Source organism: Cupressus sempervirens, chromosome 11 (genome assembly GCF_028749045.1).
Source record: "Cupressus sempervirens isolate cs-2001-9-10 chromosome 11, ASM2874904v1, whole genome shotgun sequence".
NCBI lineage: Eukaryota > Viridiplantae > Streptophyta > Pinopsida > Cupressales > Cupressaceae > Cupressus > Cupressus sempervirens.
Window position 1 is genome coordinate 559,240,361 of NC_143128.1, and position 18,895 is coordinate 559,259,255.

The following is an 18,895-nucleotide window of genomic DNA, read 5'->3' on the forward strand; positions in this document are numbered from 1 at the left end:
GAAGAGACAAACAGATATAGAGTATTAATTCTTGCTTAACATCTGTATTGATGTTGCTAGATATGATATATCTTTGTAGGATTATTAGGTTAAGAGCGAGTGTTGAGAACGTAACCTGGATAATGCTACAGGTCTGTTAGTACGGGCTGTACATTCTTCTATGGATAATATATATCCAATGATTGACAATTGACACATTTATACCTTCCCTAGAGAAGCTAGCGATTTCCAAAAGGTGTTCTTGTTTTGCATTTAACTTAACTAATGCTTAGTTTTGTTAATTATATTTAGACTCCTTGAAATCGGCGATTTAGGGATAATCTTGTGTTATTGTCAAAACCATTGATGTAAAAATCGCCTGAGGAGATTAATCGCCTAGAGCTGAAAAAGTTTAATCGAGAAAAATCAGGAAAAAATCGGGAACTAAAAAACCACTAAATTTTAATAAAAAAATGCGATTTTTTTACAGAATTCAATGTTTTTTTGCATCTAATGACTTAATTACTAACAATACATAAGAAACAATCATGTTTAGATATATATCAATGCAAAAAGAGTTATTAATCGGTAAATTACTAACAAGTAAGTAGTGACAAGTTGTAAATTACTAACAACTAACAAGTTCACAACACATGAGAAGTATTCTCATAAATAAAGTGTCAAATGTAAAGAGTTCAAATAAGCACATCAACATGACTACAAATAAGTACAAATGTCAAATACAGGACTACATCTTCCTCTTCCCTGTCGCTTTACTAGCGAGTGCGGGAGAGGGTAAAGCTCTAGAACTAGAACCCCATAGGGTTTGTGCCCGTGTCTGTGTCTGTGCCAATGCAGGAGATGGTGTAGCTATAGAACTAGATGTCGGTAGCTCCACATTCGCTGCGCGCAAGATGTCAAGGTCCTCTGCAGTAAGCTCAATGTCTGTAATGTCCCCTCTTTAGTTCGACATGGCATTGATCATGGATTTGCCTATTCCAGACTCTCGTAGGCAAATGGTGTGGAGAGAGAGTCAATTCTGCGGATCAGATGGTCATATCTTGCTCTTGAAGAAGTGTTAAGAGGTTATATTTTATTATTATGTGTTATTGGGGCCTACATGTTATAATTTTAAGTTGAGTTGCACTTTTTATTTTATAAAATTACTTTATTATATAAAGTGCATTATAATGAGATTTTATAAAGGATGTTTCTAGAAGTTCTAGCAACTTCTTAGAAAAGTGAATAAATAGAGGGCTGGGCCTCTCATTTGGACATGCTTGGATTTGAGATTTCTTCTACTTCTTCCATTGTGGAGTAAATTTGTAGTCTCTTGGGTCTGCAAATTATTATTTGATCTTTGGGAACGAATCATTCCCTTGGATTGGCGACTTTGAGGGTGTGAAATATCACCTGAATTGTTGCATTTGAGGAGTTGGTAATGCAGCCATCTCATTCGGACTTCATTGAGATTCAGTTATAAGGGTTTACTTTGGTTGGAATAAAGGTTTCAGTTGTGCCCTAGCATTTGTGGATTGATTAACAGGGTTTGAAGACACAGTTGTGCATTATTTTCAGACTGCCAGTCCAGGGTTTGGACCGACGTTTTTGCTCATAACTCCTAATTAGCTTGACGGATGAATTTCATATTTTAGGGGGTTATTCAGCAACCCTAGGCGCCCAGATTTATTGCTTTTGGAGTGACAAAAAACGCTGCAATATTTTTATCTAGCAGCCGTACCAGGCCGTACCTGTACGGCCCTGTCAGTTAGGCAGCAGCAGCAATTTTGTGAGTCGGTTTGGGGCAGATTGTGAGGTCTTCGCGTGGCATTAATCCAGCATTCATATCCAGCAAAATTGGAGCTATTCCAGGTGCACAAAATATTGATTGCCAAAATATTGCATGTTAAGGATTAGAACAGTCAGCACTGTCATTGCATAAATAGTTATTTCCAGTCATTAATAACTGTTGTAAAAGTTTCGTCATTTGCATTCCAAATCTGAACTGGGTTATTGTTCATGTCATAACATTGCATTGTCAAGAGCTTGATGTATTAGAAGTGCATAGTTGTGACAGTCTCTCATTGTAATCAGTTCTATTTGCTGTCATAAAATCAAAATTGCATTGGACTTCATATTTGAGTTTCATATTGTCATCTATCTCTTAGATTGGTAGTGTTATAATCTGGAATTGTTGTTAATACATTATTGGCATCATATATTGAGGTTTCGTTGTACAACAATTAGTAATATTGCAGCCTTATTCGGTTACATGCCAACTGTTTGACAAAATTCCTAAGTCCAGTTTGAGGGTTTCAGTGGCCTTTATAGTAAGGGTCATTACAATGTCATCATCCTCATCATCGCCCTCCTCGATGTCATCCAAATCGATGTCATATCCAGTTCCACCCCCTTCCTCCTCCGCAGCCTCCTCCGCGGCCTCCCTCTCCAAATTGGAGATGTCCACCTGTGTAAATAAGGGAGCCTGCTCTTGTGCCGTCCAATCATAATAAGGATCTATCTCATCCAAATCGATTGGCCCAGGAGGATGTTGTTGTGCCTTTTTCATGCGCAATTTAAGATTATATTGCACATAGACCATGTCATTCATCCTCTTTTGGGACAACCTATTTCTCTTTTTTGTGTGGATGGCCTCAAACAAACTCCAGTTGCGCTCACAATGTGATGCACTGCAAGGCTATGATAGGATTCTGAGAGCAAATTTTGCAAGATTTGGAGTGCTTGCACCCCAAGTGGTCCATCGTACAAGTTAGAAAATACTAATAGACAACAAAAAGTGAAACATAAATGTTAATTTAGCATTTGAGATTCAGAAGTTTGCAAATGTATTACCTAGGGTTTGTGCAAGCCTTGCTCTCTTGCAGAGAGAAGTGGAGAACACCTTGCCCCCCGCTGAAGTGAAGATCTCCTACTCAGCGATGATTTTATCTCTTGTTTCCTCGCTAGTTACTATCTTTTCGACGCACTCACTTAGGCCTCTGATGACCTCTCCATCAGGATCTGCATATGTACCATCAGCCCTAAAACCAAAAACCAAAAACAAATAAGTCTTGCAATTTTAGTACACACCCAACACCCTACAAAAGCAAAATGAACTCAAGTCTTCGTTAACTTAAATTTGAGTAATAATAAGCTTACGGTATACCTAAAACGTGGGTTGAGGAAATATCCTGCTGCATGAATGGGTTGGTGGAGCTGATTATTCCACCTTCTATCAATGATCTGCCAAATGGGTTCATATTTGATGCTTTCCCCCTTGTAGTAATTTTTGACAGATTCTTTGGCCTTGTCCATGGCCTCATATAGTTCACCCATTGGCGTTTGGTCTCCATCAACCAAATGCAAAACTCTGACTAAAGGCTCAGACACCTGCAATATAAATTTGAAATTAGTTGACAAGTTACAAAATTATTATTTACTTGAGTTACAAACTTAGTATGTTATAAAGTTGTAAAGTGTAAACTAAAACTTAAAGTTTTGTAGCTACCTTTACTATTTCATCAGCCTTATCTTCGAAATATTTATCAAACACAATCCACACAACATTCTCTCCTTCACTCTTCTTTGAAAATGTGGAAGCAAGCCATTTTTTGGAAACAAACATTTGCTTCAAAGAAGCCAAATTATCGAGAATGCTTTGCAATGTCAAAAAAATCATTGCAAACCTTGTGACGGCAGGCCTGACAATTTCTTTGCCATCAGTGTGCTCTCTCATCAGGCTAAGGACCCATGGGTGATTGTATATGTATTTTGTCACCCGCCTTGCATCCTCCACAATTGGAGTGACCCAGTCAAGTTTGCCCATGTCCTCCAAAAGAAGGTCAAGGACATGTGCTGCACACGGGGTCCAAGAGAGAGTGGGGTGCCTCTGTTGTAGGAGTTTTCCTGCCAATTGTAAAAGAAAATACTAATTAGTTTCCAACTTTTCAAAAATATCAAACTATTAAAAATTCTTCTTGTGAAATTCACAATGCACATGCAACATAAAATTACGGTTTACTTGCTAATACATATGCAGCAGCATTGTCTGTGATGATTTGCACCACATTTTCAATACTAATCTCTAAGACCATGTTCTCTAACATCAATGCCAATGTCTGAGCATTTTTTACCTTGTTGGAGGCATCGATTGATTTCAGGAACACCAATTATCATTACAGCAGGCCAAAAAATTAATTATGGTCCTGCTCTTCCCATGCGTCCACCTGTCAGAAAGAATGGTGCAACCAAATTTTGTCCATTCTTGTTTCTGTTCCTCAACAAATGCTTTGGCCCTCTCAACAGCATTTCCAATAAGCCTACAAAAACAAAATTTAGTTATGTCTTAGATTCTTAGTAATTTAAAATTGATATAGACTTTAGTAATCAACATTCTAATTTCTAGATAAATTAATTAAAATTTAGAACTAAGTAAAAAGTTCAAAATTAAAAAGAAATCGAGTGTAATAAAATTATTTGCTTACTTGCCACCCAACACAAAACGAGAAGGGGACTTGTACCCCTTTCTTGCAACTGTCAGCCCTGTGGCCAAAGCCTCCCAATAGGGACTGTCAACAACACTAATAGGAAGGTTGTTGAAAACCTAGAAATCTGCTAGTGCATTGTCCAACTGGTCATGGACCTCCTTATTCCATCTAGTGGCCTCTAATGAAGGTTGTGCACCAGGTGTGTGCCTCGGCACAAAATAGCTCCCTATCCTAGAAGCACTTGCTGATCTTGATGGTGCGGAAGTGCTAGGAGGTGTAGGAGTGGGAGTGGGAGCAGAACTCGTGAAAGAAAAACCACCCTGTTTGCGGACACGCGGCCCACGATAAGAGCCGGCCATGCTCTCAATGGCTGCCTCCTCCTCCTGAACATCAACGAAACTGCCTTGGGTCTCTGCTATGGCTGCCCTGACATGCAATTTATTCCGCTCTCTTTGCAATTTTTTTTGCTCTCCAGCTGCGAGCAAGGCATTTGCAAACCTTTTTATTTCTTCTGTTGTACTCTCACAAGGATTCGTATCATGTTTTGAGATCCCTGCGATGTGATATTTGAACCGATAAATGCCCCCGGATATTACTTTTTCACATCGAATGCAAATCACTTTGGTTGGTTCATCGGGTGCTTCATAGGCATATTTCCATGCCTGATCTCTTGCATTCTTTGGCCTGGTGCTAATGTAGCCTGAGGGGCATGGAGTCAATGGCCATTTGTCTACCATTTAAAATTGCTGCGGGCTGCCTACACATACAAATTTAAAAAAAAAACTATAAATAAATTATAACAAGATCAAAGTTAACAGTTAAACAAAGAATTCAAGCAACATTCCAATAACAGCGCCAATAAATTGAAATCCAAATAACATTCAAACAAACTAGCTGCTAGGGTCTCAAATTTTTCAAAAAACTGCAAATTTCTAGCATAAATTCGATCTAGAATGGAAAAAAATGCAAATGAATGCATTTAATCTTGCTTACATTCATCAAATGTATTCCTAACTAATTAGGAATGTATTTTTATCCATTTACATGCAAGAAAAAAAATACAATCTCTTGCAAAAATAAAAAACATAGATTCAAATCACTTACCTAGAAACGAAGAAATCGAATCAGAAGGCCTCCAAATGCACTCGATTCCGCTTGTTTCTTGCCAAGAACTCCTCCTCTATCCTCTCCTCTCCAAAACGCCCTAAGCAATGTAAAAACAGAATGAAAAAAATGTGTTTTTTTGTCACTTTATGTGACTGCCGGGCGCGGGCAATTTTTTTGCAACAAATCACGATTTTTAGGCGATTAATTTGCGATTTTTTGGAAAATATCTGCAAAAAAAAATCGAGATTTTTGGGGTGACTAAATTGCCGGCCCCAAAAAATCGCGATTTTATCTCGTATCGCCGATTAATCGGCGATACTCACATCTATGGTCAAAACTAATAGTCATGTCCCTTGAGGGACATACCCTCTAGATGGGATATTTGTAGGGTTGAGAATGTAGTTTGGAGAACACACATTACAAAGCAGTCTGATCTACAAGGATTCTCCTTCCCATAGATACCTAGCAAAGATTTTTTTTTTTTAATCACACAAGTTTGAGCATAGAGGACTGGACCTGCAGTAAGCACAAAAGATATCTGCCTCAAAAATCTGAATATACATTTGCAGAAGATCCATGTAATTAACAATTAATCCAAAACTTTGTACTAATTGTATTTATATAATTGAATATGAATATATATTTATAATATTAGAAATCTTATTTCAAAATAATATTAAAATAAAATTTGAGATTGGTTCTTTCCCAAAGACAATATTGGTGTCGTTAAAATTTGAACATAGTATCATTTAAGTTTAAACCAATAAAACATATATCTAATGTTTGAAATATATAAACTAGCATCACATTTAGATTCATAATATCCATCTCTATATATAAATGAAATCACAAATGTAAATAACACATACCTTATCCGTTGTCCTTTAACATACCTTCCTAAACTCACGAGGTATCCCCAATCATAAATATTATTATAGGTCATTCACATGGCTATGTATTTTGGTGGAGTGGTACATTATTGCATTGGCGATGTATGTGTTAGGGTGCCGTTCATACATTCACTTTGGTGTAGCTAATAATCCCCTTTATCAAACTTTCTTTAGTATTCTTTGTCTCTCGATTTATGTCGGGTCCCTTGCTAATGTGATGTATCACTTGATTGCATAATGGTCGTTGTGTTGTTTTTTACCAAATTCATCCCATGCCAGTTAATACTTGGTTCCATTAGAAAGTATTGAACACAAGTTTCTAAATGAAACCCAAAGTGATTTCAACAATGTAAATAATGACACATATTTACTTGTCCAACAATCTCAGAAACATTTTATTTCAAAATTCAATTAACTCACCACGTTTTCTCATTTTCAGAATAACAGATTTATATATTAGTTGTAAAAGAAATACGATTACAAACATATAAATCTCACATGAACCAGTATATATTCCGTAGGATTTGAGTGCATACTGCTGCTTCAGATGCACATAAATCACTGCTTTGCTTACTTTATACTGTTGATAGACACAGTAAAGTAGAAGCAATCACAGTGTCTCAGCAGGTGACTGCAAGCTGTCCAGACTCGGATATTTCTATATTCACACCCAGCTACAACTTCGGTGGCGGCTCCAGGACTTGAACAGAATGTTGTGTGATTCCTCCTGATGTTCAATGCTTCCATATCTTCTTGAAATTATTCTTGGCTGCTTGAAATCAGTTAAGGACTTTCAGGATTGTGTCTGGACCGACCTCAAATAGTTCCTCTACGGTTTTTGTCTTAGGGGACTCTTGTGCATATGCAACATAAATCAAAACCACATGCTTTCCATACAATAACCGCCTTTTAAAATGTTTTTCACTTGGGGGAAAATAACTGCTCAAAACAAAAATTCCTCCTAATGTTCAATGCTTCCATATCTTCTTGAAATTATTCTTGGCTGCTTGAAATCAGTTAAGGCCTTTCAGGATTGTGTCTGGACTGACCTCAAATAGTTCCTCTATGGTTTTTGTCTTAGGGGACTCTTGTGCATATGCAACATAAATCAAAACCACATGCTTTCCATACAATAACCGCCTTTTTAAATTTTTTTCTCTTGGGGGAAAATAACCGCTCAAAACAAAACTGAACCAATCTCAAGAAAGGAGCCTTCCAAAACAAAACTCCAGTCTTAGGAGCCGACTTAATCAAAATGATCGGTAGTTACATTTATTTATAATTTTGATTTACTTATTTATCTAAAACTTTCTTTATTTGTTATTAGAGAACTTAATCTAAAAAGAGTAGTGGACTTGTCCCTAATTGGAAAACATCTCAGTTTATGTATAGGCTTTATAAAATTACATGATGCCTATATACCTCTTAAATATAAGAAATCTAATATTGAACTGAGAGACTTGAACTAGATTAAGAGATAAATCCATTTGCAATCATATAGTATAACATCTCATATTATGATATTGTTTACCAATTATTTCATATTTAGTTATAAGTAGAAAGAGCAAACATTTCATCTTTCATGAACTAGACTATCTTAATAGTATTGGATTTCTCCAAATGACAAATAATATTAAGAGCTTAAGAACATATTATTATTATTAGATGTATATCTTTGATGTCAATCCAATAAATATGGTGTTGCATACCATTTGGAGTTGACTTATGTGTCAACCGCACATAGAGTAAGTATATAACTATTGTGCTATGTTATCGAAAATTCAAACATTGTTTGTATGGCTTTTTTGAGGCATGGCATGTTCTAATGATGATTGATGTAATAAATTAGTAGGATCATGATGCTTGATCATGTTAGAATAACATAAGAGCCACATTGGGGGTTCACATGATTGTTACATTATTATTAGATCTTGAGTATTCCTATCCTTACTGTTAGTAAATTTTATTGTAATTGTGACATTTATTCCACTTGGTTATCTCATATTGTTGAACATTTTGTCATTGGTGTCAAAGGTAAGAAGATTACTTGTCACTAATGTCAAGGGCATATGGATGATATTATCATTGATGTCAAAGAACAAGTCGTGGTGAAATTGATGGAGGTTAGCTTTTGCGAGGTTTATGGCATTATATTCAAGACATCATCATGCAAGGAGAGGACAAGTAAATTGCATATTGCTTGCTGAGTTTAGATCTGCAAAATATTTAGAAAAAAAATCGGAGGACCCTTTCATGGTGGCAACCCAATTCATGGAGATTAAAATATCAAAAAAAATGATTGATTAAAGAATCTGATCTCTCTTATTTTGGCATGCCTAGGTCGACTTCCTTGCTATGAGTGCCCACCTTGGGGAAGCAAAATTAATAATAAAAATAATTTATATGCTGTTTGGGCTGTCCAAGTTGGAATGTTGCATCTCTTGGTTGGAGGGACATTTTGCAAGGTATAAATTTATAAATAGTAAAGGTTTATTAGTCAAACACTAACAAGTATCTCTATTCATAGCAAAGTTAAGAAGCGATGTTAGCGAGATTTATGAACAGATCCAAAGGGATTTTGTGAGCTGATCCTTCAAGCATATTAGAGCAGATCTGAGCAGACCTTCAAGGCAGATCTATAGTAGATTTTGAAAGGATTTAAGGGATATTTTTTGAAGGGTTAATGAGCAGATATATAAGAAGAATTAGGAGCAGATGTGAGGCAGATTTAAGGCTGAATTCTGAAACATTTTGGAGCAGATTTATGAAATATTTTATAGCATACGTATGAACCATGTTGGAGCAGATCTGAATCAGAATAATTAGCAGATCTACAGGAGACTTATGAGCAGTGTTTGTAGCAAATTTGTGAGAAGAATTCAAGAGCAAGAAGAGTTTGTGAAGGCAAATTAGATGTCCACCATCTGTTCTAATTTGGAAGTTGGTGCTTTCCATAGGAAGAGATTAGTGTCTCTTGCTGAGTTGGTGCTCAGTGGTTGGGATTGATATCTCTAGTGGGATGGTGCTTACGAATCATCAAGAGGGGATTATTGTCTCTTGTGGGTTGGCACCTACAATGTTTGTAAGAAGAATGTTATAGAAGCAACAGTTTGTCATGTTTTCTCCTACAAGGGTTTCCACGTAAATCGCATGTTTGGCTTATTCCTTATTGCTAGCTCTTGCATGTGTGTTATTGCTATGGATGATTTAAGTTGTATAGTATTACAATTGTGGTTGATTAAATTTTGAATGTAAAAAGGTTTGTTGTCATATTGATTCACCCACCCGCCCCCCAACATAACTAAGTGCTCTTCAGTTGGTGTCAAAGCAAGTTACTTTGGATACAGCGTTATTGCTCAAAGGAAAATCTAGAAGTGCACATATGGATGGGCAAGATGGATATGGTTTCTCATAAAAAAGGGCAACAATGTTTGATGGAAAAAATTATGCCTTTTGGAGGATAAGGATGGAAACCTCTTTGAATTCCGTAGGGTTTGATATTTGGTAATCAGTTGTAAATGATTACATGGACCTTGCAACTCTTCGCAATGGATTAGGCAGGAAAGAAGGAAGGTGAAAGCAATGTGATGATTTTGTGTGGATTACCCATATTGGAGTTTATAAAAGTTTTTCTTTGCAAATCAGCTAAGGACATGTTGGATAAGTTGAAGAATATCTATCAAGGAGATGACAAAGTGAAAATAGAAAAGCTTCAAACCCATTGAAGACTATTTGAAAGCCTTAAGATTAAAGAAGAAGAGAACATAGCCTCCTATTTGCTTCTCATTGATGCGATCGTGAACACAATAAGATGTCTTCGTGGAGAGGTTGAAGAAGTGATGATTTTACAAATGATTTTAAGGTCCTTGCCTTTAAAATTTCCATCCAAAATTTTAGTGATTGAAGAATTGAGAGATATAGCAAATCGACAAAGGATAAGTTGCTTGCGATTTTTACTGTGCATGAAATGAGTATTGAAAGCAAGCCATCAAAAAGGGAGGCAACTTTGAATGCATCAAGAAAGGAAAAGAATAAAGCATATGAACCAAGTTATAAGTCAAGCATTGAAACATATGATGAAGACGATCAATATGAGAAAGCTATAGAAAAGGATCTAACAAGTGCCAAGGTAAATTACCATTTAGATGTTTTAATTGTGGTAGAATAGGTCATTATGCTTCTATTTGTTTGAAGGGTTAGAGTTAAAGCAACAAGGATGAAGAGGATCACTATATAAATAAAGGGAGAAGATATCAACAAAAGGAGGGCTACAACCAAGGTCAATATGAAAAGAAAAAGAAGGATTTCTGCAAGTACAAAAAGGTACATATTCAAGGGAAGAAAATCGTTTATTCAAGGAAAACGGTAAAGAAATTTGAATTGCTAATAAAGAAGAAATGCCTCATTCAAGGAAAACGGAAAAGAAAACTGAAACACTGATAAAGAAGAAATGCTTTTTGTCCAAGAAAAGATTTAAAGTAAGTGCATAGAGAAAACAAAGAGGAAGTGGAACTTGAGGAAGATCTCCATTATGCCTACATAGTGATCAAGAAACTTAAGAAAAGCAATCGGAGACAAAGATTATGAATTTAAGAGGATAGTAATGACAAAGAAAAATTAACACAAAATCTTGAAGAATCAGAAATATTGATTGCAGATTTGAAAGTCCAAGTAAAGGAGGCAAAAAGGAATTGAAGAGGAAATAAAACCAATTAAAGGTAAAGGAAGAAAATTGCGAAAGTTTGGAATTTGAGATTGTTTTCATAAGAAAAGAATCGAAAAGGACAATGGTTCAATTAAACAGAAACTTGAAGAACAGGAAGAGATTAGAAGTTTTGGATGACAACATTATTTCTCAACAACACTTGCTGGATAAGATTGGTGTTGCCTATAAAAGACAATGCTCTAAATAATTGAAGAAATCCAATGAAGAAAGGAAGTATGCTGGTGTCTTTAAAATAGTCACTTCTCTGCAGACACATATCATCGTTGCCCAATAAAAATATTATCAGCCCCTTGCAACAATTGCCCTCTGTTTTCCATGGATCGAGCCTCCATAATCCTCTTCAGGGGACACTCAAAGCGAACTCATTGTGCCCCTATTGGTGTGTCTTTCACGTTGGCCTATGTTGGATGTGAGCACTTCTACAAATCGACCCCCTTAATCAGTTGCTCAAACATTGAGCCTCTCCTAACACCCACGTAAGAAGTTAGTACATCTCCCCACACTCTCATATCAGATCTTGCAAATACTTCATGGGAATCGGGCAAATTGGCGAGCTGCCTTGATGTATATAGTGAGGACATTTAAAATAATGCATTTGTTTCCCTGTATTTTGGTGAGCAGATTGGAAAGAGAAATGCAATATTGGAGCGTCTTAACTTTAGGTACATTCATGGCAAGATGCACAATTGCCCTCTGGATCGGGTTCTAACTCACTGGTGAAGAGTTCTTAACACATTATCTCACGAGAATGGTTTTAGAAAGCAGTTTCACATGAAGGGTCAATGCTGAAGTAAATCTCAGCAAGAGTGAACTGTGGGACTCCCTTGTTATGCTCAATTCCCTCCTTTATTTTTTACTCTGTGTATAATCCCACACACCCAATTGATCTCGATTATGTCAACAAATGAAAATCCATTTGTCACTTACGACTTGATTCAACAATTATACTTATTATTTAAAATCAGAATAATTTAAATAATAAGATGCAATATTCTTCGTAAGGGGCAGTATTCTTATAAGTCAAGTTGGGTCACAAGGTGGCCCGTTTAATTTTTTTTTCAAACTCGAACACCTGTACCCTAGAAAAAATCTTTGAATACTTCCTTGCATTGACTGAATTCAAAATGGACAATTGGTTGATCACTTAAAATCCATTTTTCACCTCTTCTGAAAACTCTCACCTCTGCTGATAGGCCCCAAAACTGGTTTTAAAAATTAACAAAACCACTTGATTTGACCCTGATATTCAACACACCTATTGTCTGGTCCACAAAGATCTTGCCTGTAAAAATTTGGCTCCTGATAATTATCTGGTGAAAAGATTTTAATCTCTGAAGTTTTTCATTTAAAATTGTCTGGCAACTGAACGTGTCAAAAACAGATAATTGCATTTGGATTTGGCTTTGAAATATAGTGAAACAGTCAATTGAAACTTTGGACATAGATTCACTTTGATATGGAGAGTATGGAGGAAAAATTTGGGCTCATGACAAATAACTGGGCACATTATACAGGCGGGCAAATTTGGCTTTTGGGATTTGTAGAACTGGATAAAACAAAGATTATTGCAAATGAAATGCACCTAGAAAAGTGTGCAGATGGATTCGTGGAAAATTGTAAACTGGCATGGGGCTAGTATTTTTAGTGTAGATTGCAGGGGTATAATCAGTTTAGGCTCATCTATTGTAGGTTCCAATTTTTAGCAACACAAACATGCCTCCTGATAATTCTGTGAAACTGATCTGCATCAAAATGTTTAGAAATTGCATACAGAATCTCGTTTAAAAACTGATCAAACAGATTTGTCAAGAGCTTAAACTTGGAACATAACATATCACTGACCTTTTCAATGCAGTGGAAAAAGAATTTTATTAGTAGGGTCAATTGGGTCAAAATTATTCAAAGTCAAATAGTGCTTCTTGGATTTTTGAATAGAGTTTGATAGTAGGACAACATTTAGCAGCCAACTTTGGGAAATTCAAAACCCTATCAAAACATGTTGAAATGACTTGAAATTTGAAACATATGTTCTTTGAAATAGACTGAACAAATGACAATCACCATCATGCCAACTCTGCATTGCCAAAAATTGCAACTGACCAAAAATAGACTTACTAAAAGTAGCAATTCTATAACTGAGACCCTCAAATCCAATTGTCAACTCACGAGGGTTGCGATGCTGAGCTGACCAACCCTGGCTCTTGGAAATTGCTAATTTGGGGACTTTAGAGTCTTGCCTCCCCAAGATTGCTTGTCCCCAAGCAATTGCAATCTGGGGTGTTGAAGAATATCTTCAAGCTTCCAAGTAGCATCCTCATTAGGTAGGTCGTGCCACTTGACTAGAAACTTTCTGACAAACCTTGTCCGCAATTGTCTCTCCCTGGTATCAAGAATCATCTCAAGGATCAACTCAAGTCTCCCCTCATCATCTAATGGTGGCAACATAGGAGATGGGACCACATCTCTGCCTAATGCCTTCTTGAGGCATGAAACATGGTAACGCATTATGTACCTTGCTACCATCTGGCGAATCCAGCTCATAAGCCACCTCACAAACACGCCTCACCACACGGAATGGTCCATAATATTGGGGCTCGAGCTTCTCAGCTACACTCTTCTTGATGGAAGATTGTGTGTACAACTACAACATCAAATAAACCATATTACCCACCTGAAAGTAGCTAGTTTTCCTTTTTTGATCACCATACTGCTTCTGCTGATTTCGTAGCCTATGAATATTATTTCTCAATGACCTCATAATGTCTTGACTATCTTGTAACATATCACCTGCGTTGGGCACTTTGCTGTTGTTGCACATCAAATCCATGAAGCTTTGGAGATCATATCCGTACAAACTTTGAAGGGTGTCATATGTATAGTCATATGGTGAGTGGAGTTGTAAGAATACTCGCACAAATGAATCCACTTCACCCAAGCTCTTTGTTGAGAAGAAACATAGTTCTGTAGATAGCTCTCTACCCACTAATTCAGATCGTAGTTTTACTGAGGTTTGGTGGTGGTAATTGGTAGTCGGAGTCAACTCCGTCCCACACAATCTTAGAACCTTCTGCCAAAAGTGACTCATAAACTTGCTATCATGGTTGCTCACTATAGTCTAGGGTAAACCATGCAACCTAAACACCTCCGGAAGATCAACTCAACTATCTGCACAGTTGAATATGTAGTAGTGATAGGGAAAGGTGAGCATACTTAGTCGGTCCACTACCACATAAATGTAATCCCTTTCTGGGCTTGAGGCAAGCCCACAATGAAGTCCATGGATATACTCTTCCACTTCTGCTAAAAAATGGGAAGTGGTTGCAGCAACCTTGTTGGGTAAGTATGCTCCTATTTGTTCTGATGACAAATATAACACTCTTGAACATAACGTTGCACATCTGTCTTCAAGCCTTTCCAAGTAAACCTCTTCCACACCTGCCTGCATGGCTTAAAGAACTTGGGATGACCAGCCATAGGAGAATCTTGAAAGGCTTGAAGAATGATCTCACGGACACCTGATCTTGGAATCAAATAAATTCTTCCCTTGTAAATGATCAACTCTCGGCAAGGGTATCACCGCTGTCCTGAATATTGCCACCAAAACTACCAGCTACCCATTGATCCCTGACATAGCTATGATCATGTGCCTCTAATCCTCAACAATCTTAGTAACCAAGCATAAGTGGGGTCGCCTACAAAGGGCATCAACAACAACATTCGGTGTCCCCTTAATATAGGAAATGTCGAAATCATAAGACTATAATTTACTGATCCATGTTTGCTGCCTCTCATTCATATCTCGTTGTCCTAGGAAATGCTTCAGGCTATTATGTTTTGTCTTAATACAAAATTTTCTTTGTACTAGGCACTGCTTGAACTTGGCCAAAGCATGCATAACGGCCAACATTTCCTTATCATAAACATTGAATGATCTCTCAGGATCTCATAGCATCCTGCTCTCAAAAGTTATGGGATGACAATCTTGGGACAATATTGCTTAAATACGTTCTGTTGAGGCATCACCATGCAAATCAAATGACCTTGAAAAATCCAACAAAGCTAAAATAGGCACAAAGTCATGATAACCTTGAACTTCTCAAAGCACTCCCATGCCTGAGGAGTCCATTGAAAGGCACCCTTACAAGTCAAATCCTTAAGGGGAGCTGCATGTCTGGAGAAACCTACCACAAACTTGCAGTAGAAAGCACAAAGTCCAATGAATTGTCTCAACATAGTGTCAGGTTCTTAGGTGTAGGCCACTCTAAGATAGCACAGATCTTATTAGGATCCATGAGAACACCCTTTGCATTGATAATATGTCCCAAATAAAGCAATTGTGTCATATCAAGTGCACACTTGGACTCCCTGGCGCACAAGGAAGCCTTATCCAAAATATCCAGAACTGTATCATGCTGAGCAACATGGTCATCTCAAGTCTTACTATAAATCAAGATTTTGTCAAAGAACACCAACACAAATCTTTTAAGCTGACTGCAAAACCCCTTGTTCATCGTAGACAAAAAAATGACTAGAGCATTCGTCAAGCCAAATGGCATGGCTAGGAACTCAAAATGTCTGTAATGGCACCTAAAAACATTCTCCTCTATTTTCTACTCTCTAACACGGATCTAATGATAACCCAATCTCAAATCTATCTTAGAGAAATACTTTGCTCCATGTAACTCATCAATCTAAGGGATTGGATAGCAGTTCTTAATAGTCCTCTTATTAAGCATTCGATAATCTATACACATCCGCAATGTGCCATCCTTCTTCACCAACAAAACTAAAGAAGCAAAGGAGACTTATTCCAGCCTAATGTGTCCCATATCCAACAACTCTTGTAAAGTCTTCTCAATCTCATTGTTAAGCCGCTTTGAGTGCCGGTAAGGTGTAATCATGATGGGTTTAGTGTCCTCCTCCAGCTCAATTATATGCTTAATCTCTCTGTCAGGTGGCCTGCTAAGTGGTAAGTCACTAAACACTTTCGAGTGTGTAGTCCTCAATTGCTGAATATCGGGATGATATGCTGGCTTAGTTGCATTATCTAAAGTAGGCATCATCTTGCATTCAACGATCCAATCAATCACATCCTCATGGCGTACTAAGTGCTACATGTGTCTAAGAGAAATTTGCTTAAGATCATCATTCCTAATAGCCTTAAGGACCTGTGGTTTACCATCCTTAACAAATCTCATCTCCATCCTCTCTGTGCTGATATAAATGTCCTTAAGGGTATATTACCATGCCATGCCAAGAACTATATAACTGTTGCTCATATCAACCACATCAAAATGTGCCTTGAAAGCATAGATATTCAACTTAATTGACAGATCCGAAATCATCTTGTTACATTGAAGGGTGTAACCATCAGCCACTTAAACCCATAGTCCCTCAAAATCCTCACTCTGAATCCCTCGTTTAGTGACCAAACGAGCATCAATAAAATTATGTGTGGCATCTATATCAAATAGAGAAGTCACATGTTGCCGTGCTAAAAGCCCATGCATCCTAAAAGCTCCTTTCTTTCTCATGCTAGAAAGGTAGGCAACCTTGAGGTTGGAATCATCCACCTCATCACCATCATCTACTGTAGCTCTATAAGAATCATGATCATAATCAACTAGCTACTTTGTAGGATCAGAACTATCCTCATCATCGTAAAACCTCTCCATCTTATTCTTGCCCTTAGGATTCATGGGATAATCATGAGTAACATCATACATACCTCAACAATAGAAACATAACTTCTTCCTCCTCAAATCATTAATTTTCTCCCGATCCAAAGGTGCTGCTATAGGACACTTAGAATATGATTTCTCTTCCCTCTTAGGTGTTGTCTTATCATAAGAACAACTAGAAGGCTTTGAGACAAACTTGCCTCTAGATGTAGATGACTCCAAATTCCTAGCCTTTTTCATAGCCTCTTGTAGTTAATGTGGGTCTAAGGATTTAACTCAACCTCTAAGTGGATTAGCTAGGCCCTTTGTAAATAACATGACTCTCCTCTCCGATATATCATACACCATCATAGAAAGTCTTTGAAACTCATTGATAAATGCCTCCAAACTAGCTGTTTGTCATAATTGAGTTAACTCTCGAGAGTAGACCTCATGATCCTTCCTATCAAAGTGATCTATCAACCTATCAATGAACTCCTGTTACAATGTGATTTGATCATGGTGGAGGGATACCAAACCATGATATCACCAATCATGTGCAACTTTGTCAAGGTGTAGTACTGCAAATCTAATAGCATCCTCCTTAGTCATAGGACACAAGGCTAGGTAGGTGTCGAGTTCGTGAACCCAAGCTCTAGCAGTCACTCTACCACTCCCATAAAAATGCGCCAATGTCATCTTATTGGCCATCTCCCATAATTCAGAATGCCTAGGTCTTTGTCTATTAGGAGTAGACTTACCTCTGGAATGCTTGCGCTTTTGAGTTAAATATCTATCAAAATTCAAGTTCTACTTTATGGCCTGTGGTAGAACATCCCACTTAGTGAAATGAGCAACTACATCATCTGCAAAGGGTGTTACCTCAGTCTTAATACTGGCTACATCCATGTCTAGTCTCAAGAAGGTGGGTCTTTGTGGTGTACCATAGGCTCCAATGTATCTTGTCCTGTCCACCATATCATCAATCCTAACTCAATCCTCGGCTTTATATCTAACACCAGCCCTGGACCTGTCCTCAACTGGAGATTGATGAGAACCAACATAATCATCTCGAACGCTCTCCCTACTCCATCCTTGAGGGAGTGCTATCTGCTGCAGAGTGTTAGAAAATTGCTACAACACACCTACCACTTGGTGTTGTCCTGCTACCAAGTCCTTGAGTGTCTGTCTGGCTTCTTTGTTGACCTTGGAACCAGTGCCAACATCTCTAAATCTTGTACTGGCTGAGCCACCCGAACTACAAGCACCCTTGTCGCCTACATAACCAAACTATATCTCAGGCTCTCATCCCTGTGGAGAGCTACGACCTCTACAGGCATAATGCATAACCAACACAAATCCCCCGTCACCATCCATGATCATAGAATACAAAACACTGAATCCATTGCTGTCAATCTCAAAACATTGATCAACTGACAACTCAGCCCAATTCTACAGGTTGGTAGGAATCCACTTTGATAGCACTGTAAAGATCGTCAACCCTAACTGCTAGTATGCTGATGATGCTATGATGTGATTTTTTGTGTTTTTCTCTGCTTTTTGCTTTCTTTTTGTAATTTTTGAATGTAATTTTTTTTTTGTTTTTTTGAAATATAAATGCTTCAAACTAAAATGCTGAAAAAAAATATTGAACTGAACTATTGCTTCCAAGATTCCAATTGTGCAATTAAATTATGCATCTAAAGAACTAGAAATTACATGAATTCAATGAGGAACCTGGAACTATGCAAAATAAAAAATTTGCCTTGGCTTTCACTGCTGGCCAATTGATCACAGCTCTTTGGAGATTAATCAGGTCTCCTATATTCCAATGCAGGCCTGAAATAACATATCTGCAAGCTTTCCTTGCAGATGCAGGGCCTCAATAAGCAATCATAGCCCCAAAATATTAAAATCGTAGGCTTTGCGAATTAATTATAGGTAAAGTAGCAGATCGCAGGGCTTTGGCAAGTCGATCACATGCCTTGAATAGGTAAAACAGACCCTTAGAATTCACCTGCAACCTTTCTATAGTCATAAACGACC

The 18,895-nt window shown here is 37.5% G+C and overlaps 1 protein-coding gene and 1 long non-coding RNA gene across 7 annotated transcripts in view; one reads left to right on the forward strand and one right to left on the reverse strand.

The window, feature by feature from the left end:
- Positions 1-18,895, forward strand: part of LOC149530858 (uncharacterized) — a 188,492-nt gene that overhangs the window by 32,745 nt on the left and 136,852 nt on the right. The gene's annotated exons all lie outside the window — the stretch shown is intronic.
- On the reverse strand, positions 2,909-3,821 carry LOC149530859 (uncharacterized). The gene is made up of 2 exons (XR_016359102.1): positions 3,146-3,821; positions 2,909-3,020 (listed from the first exon to the last, which is right to left on the reverse strand). It is a non-coding gene; the product is annotated as an uncharacterized LOC149530859 (long non-coding RNA).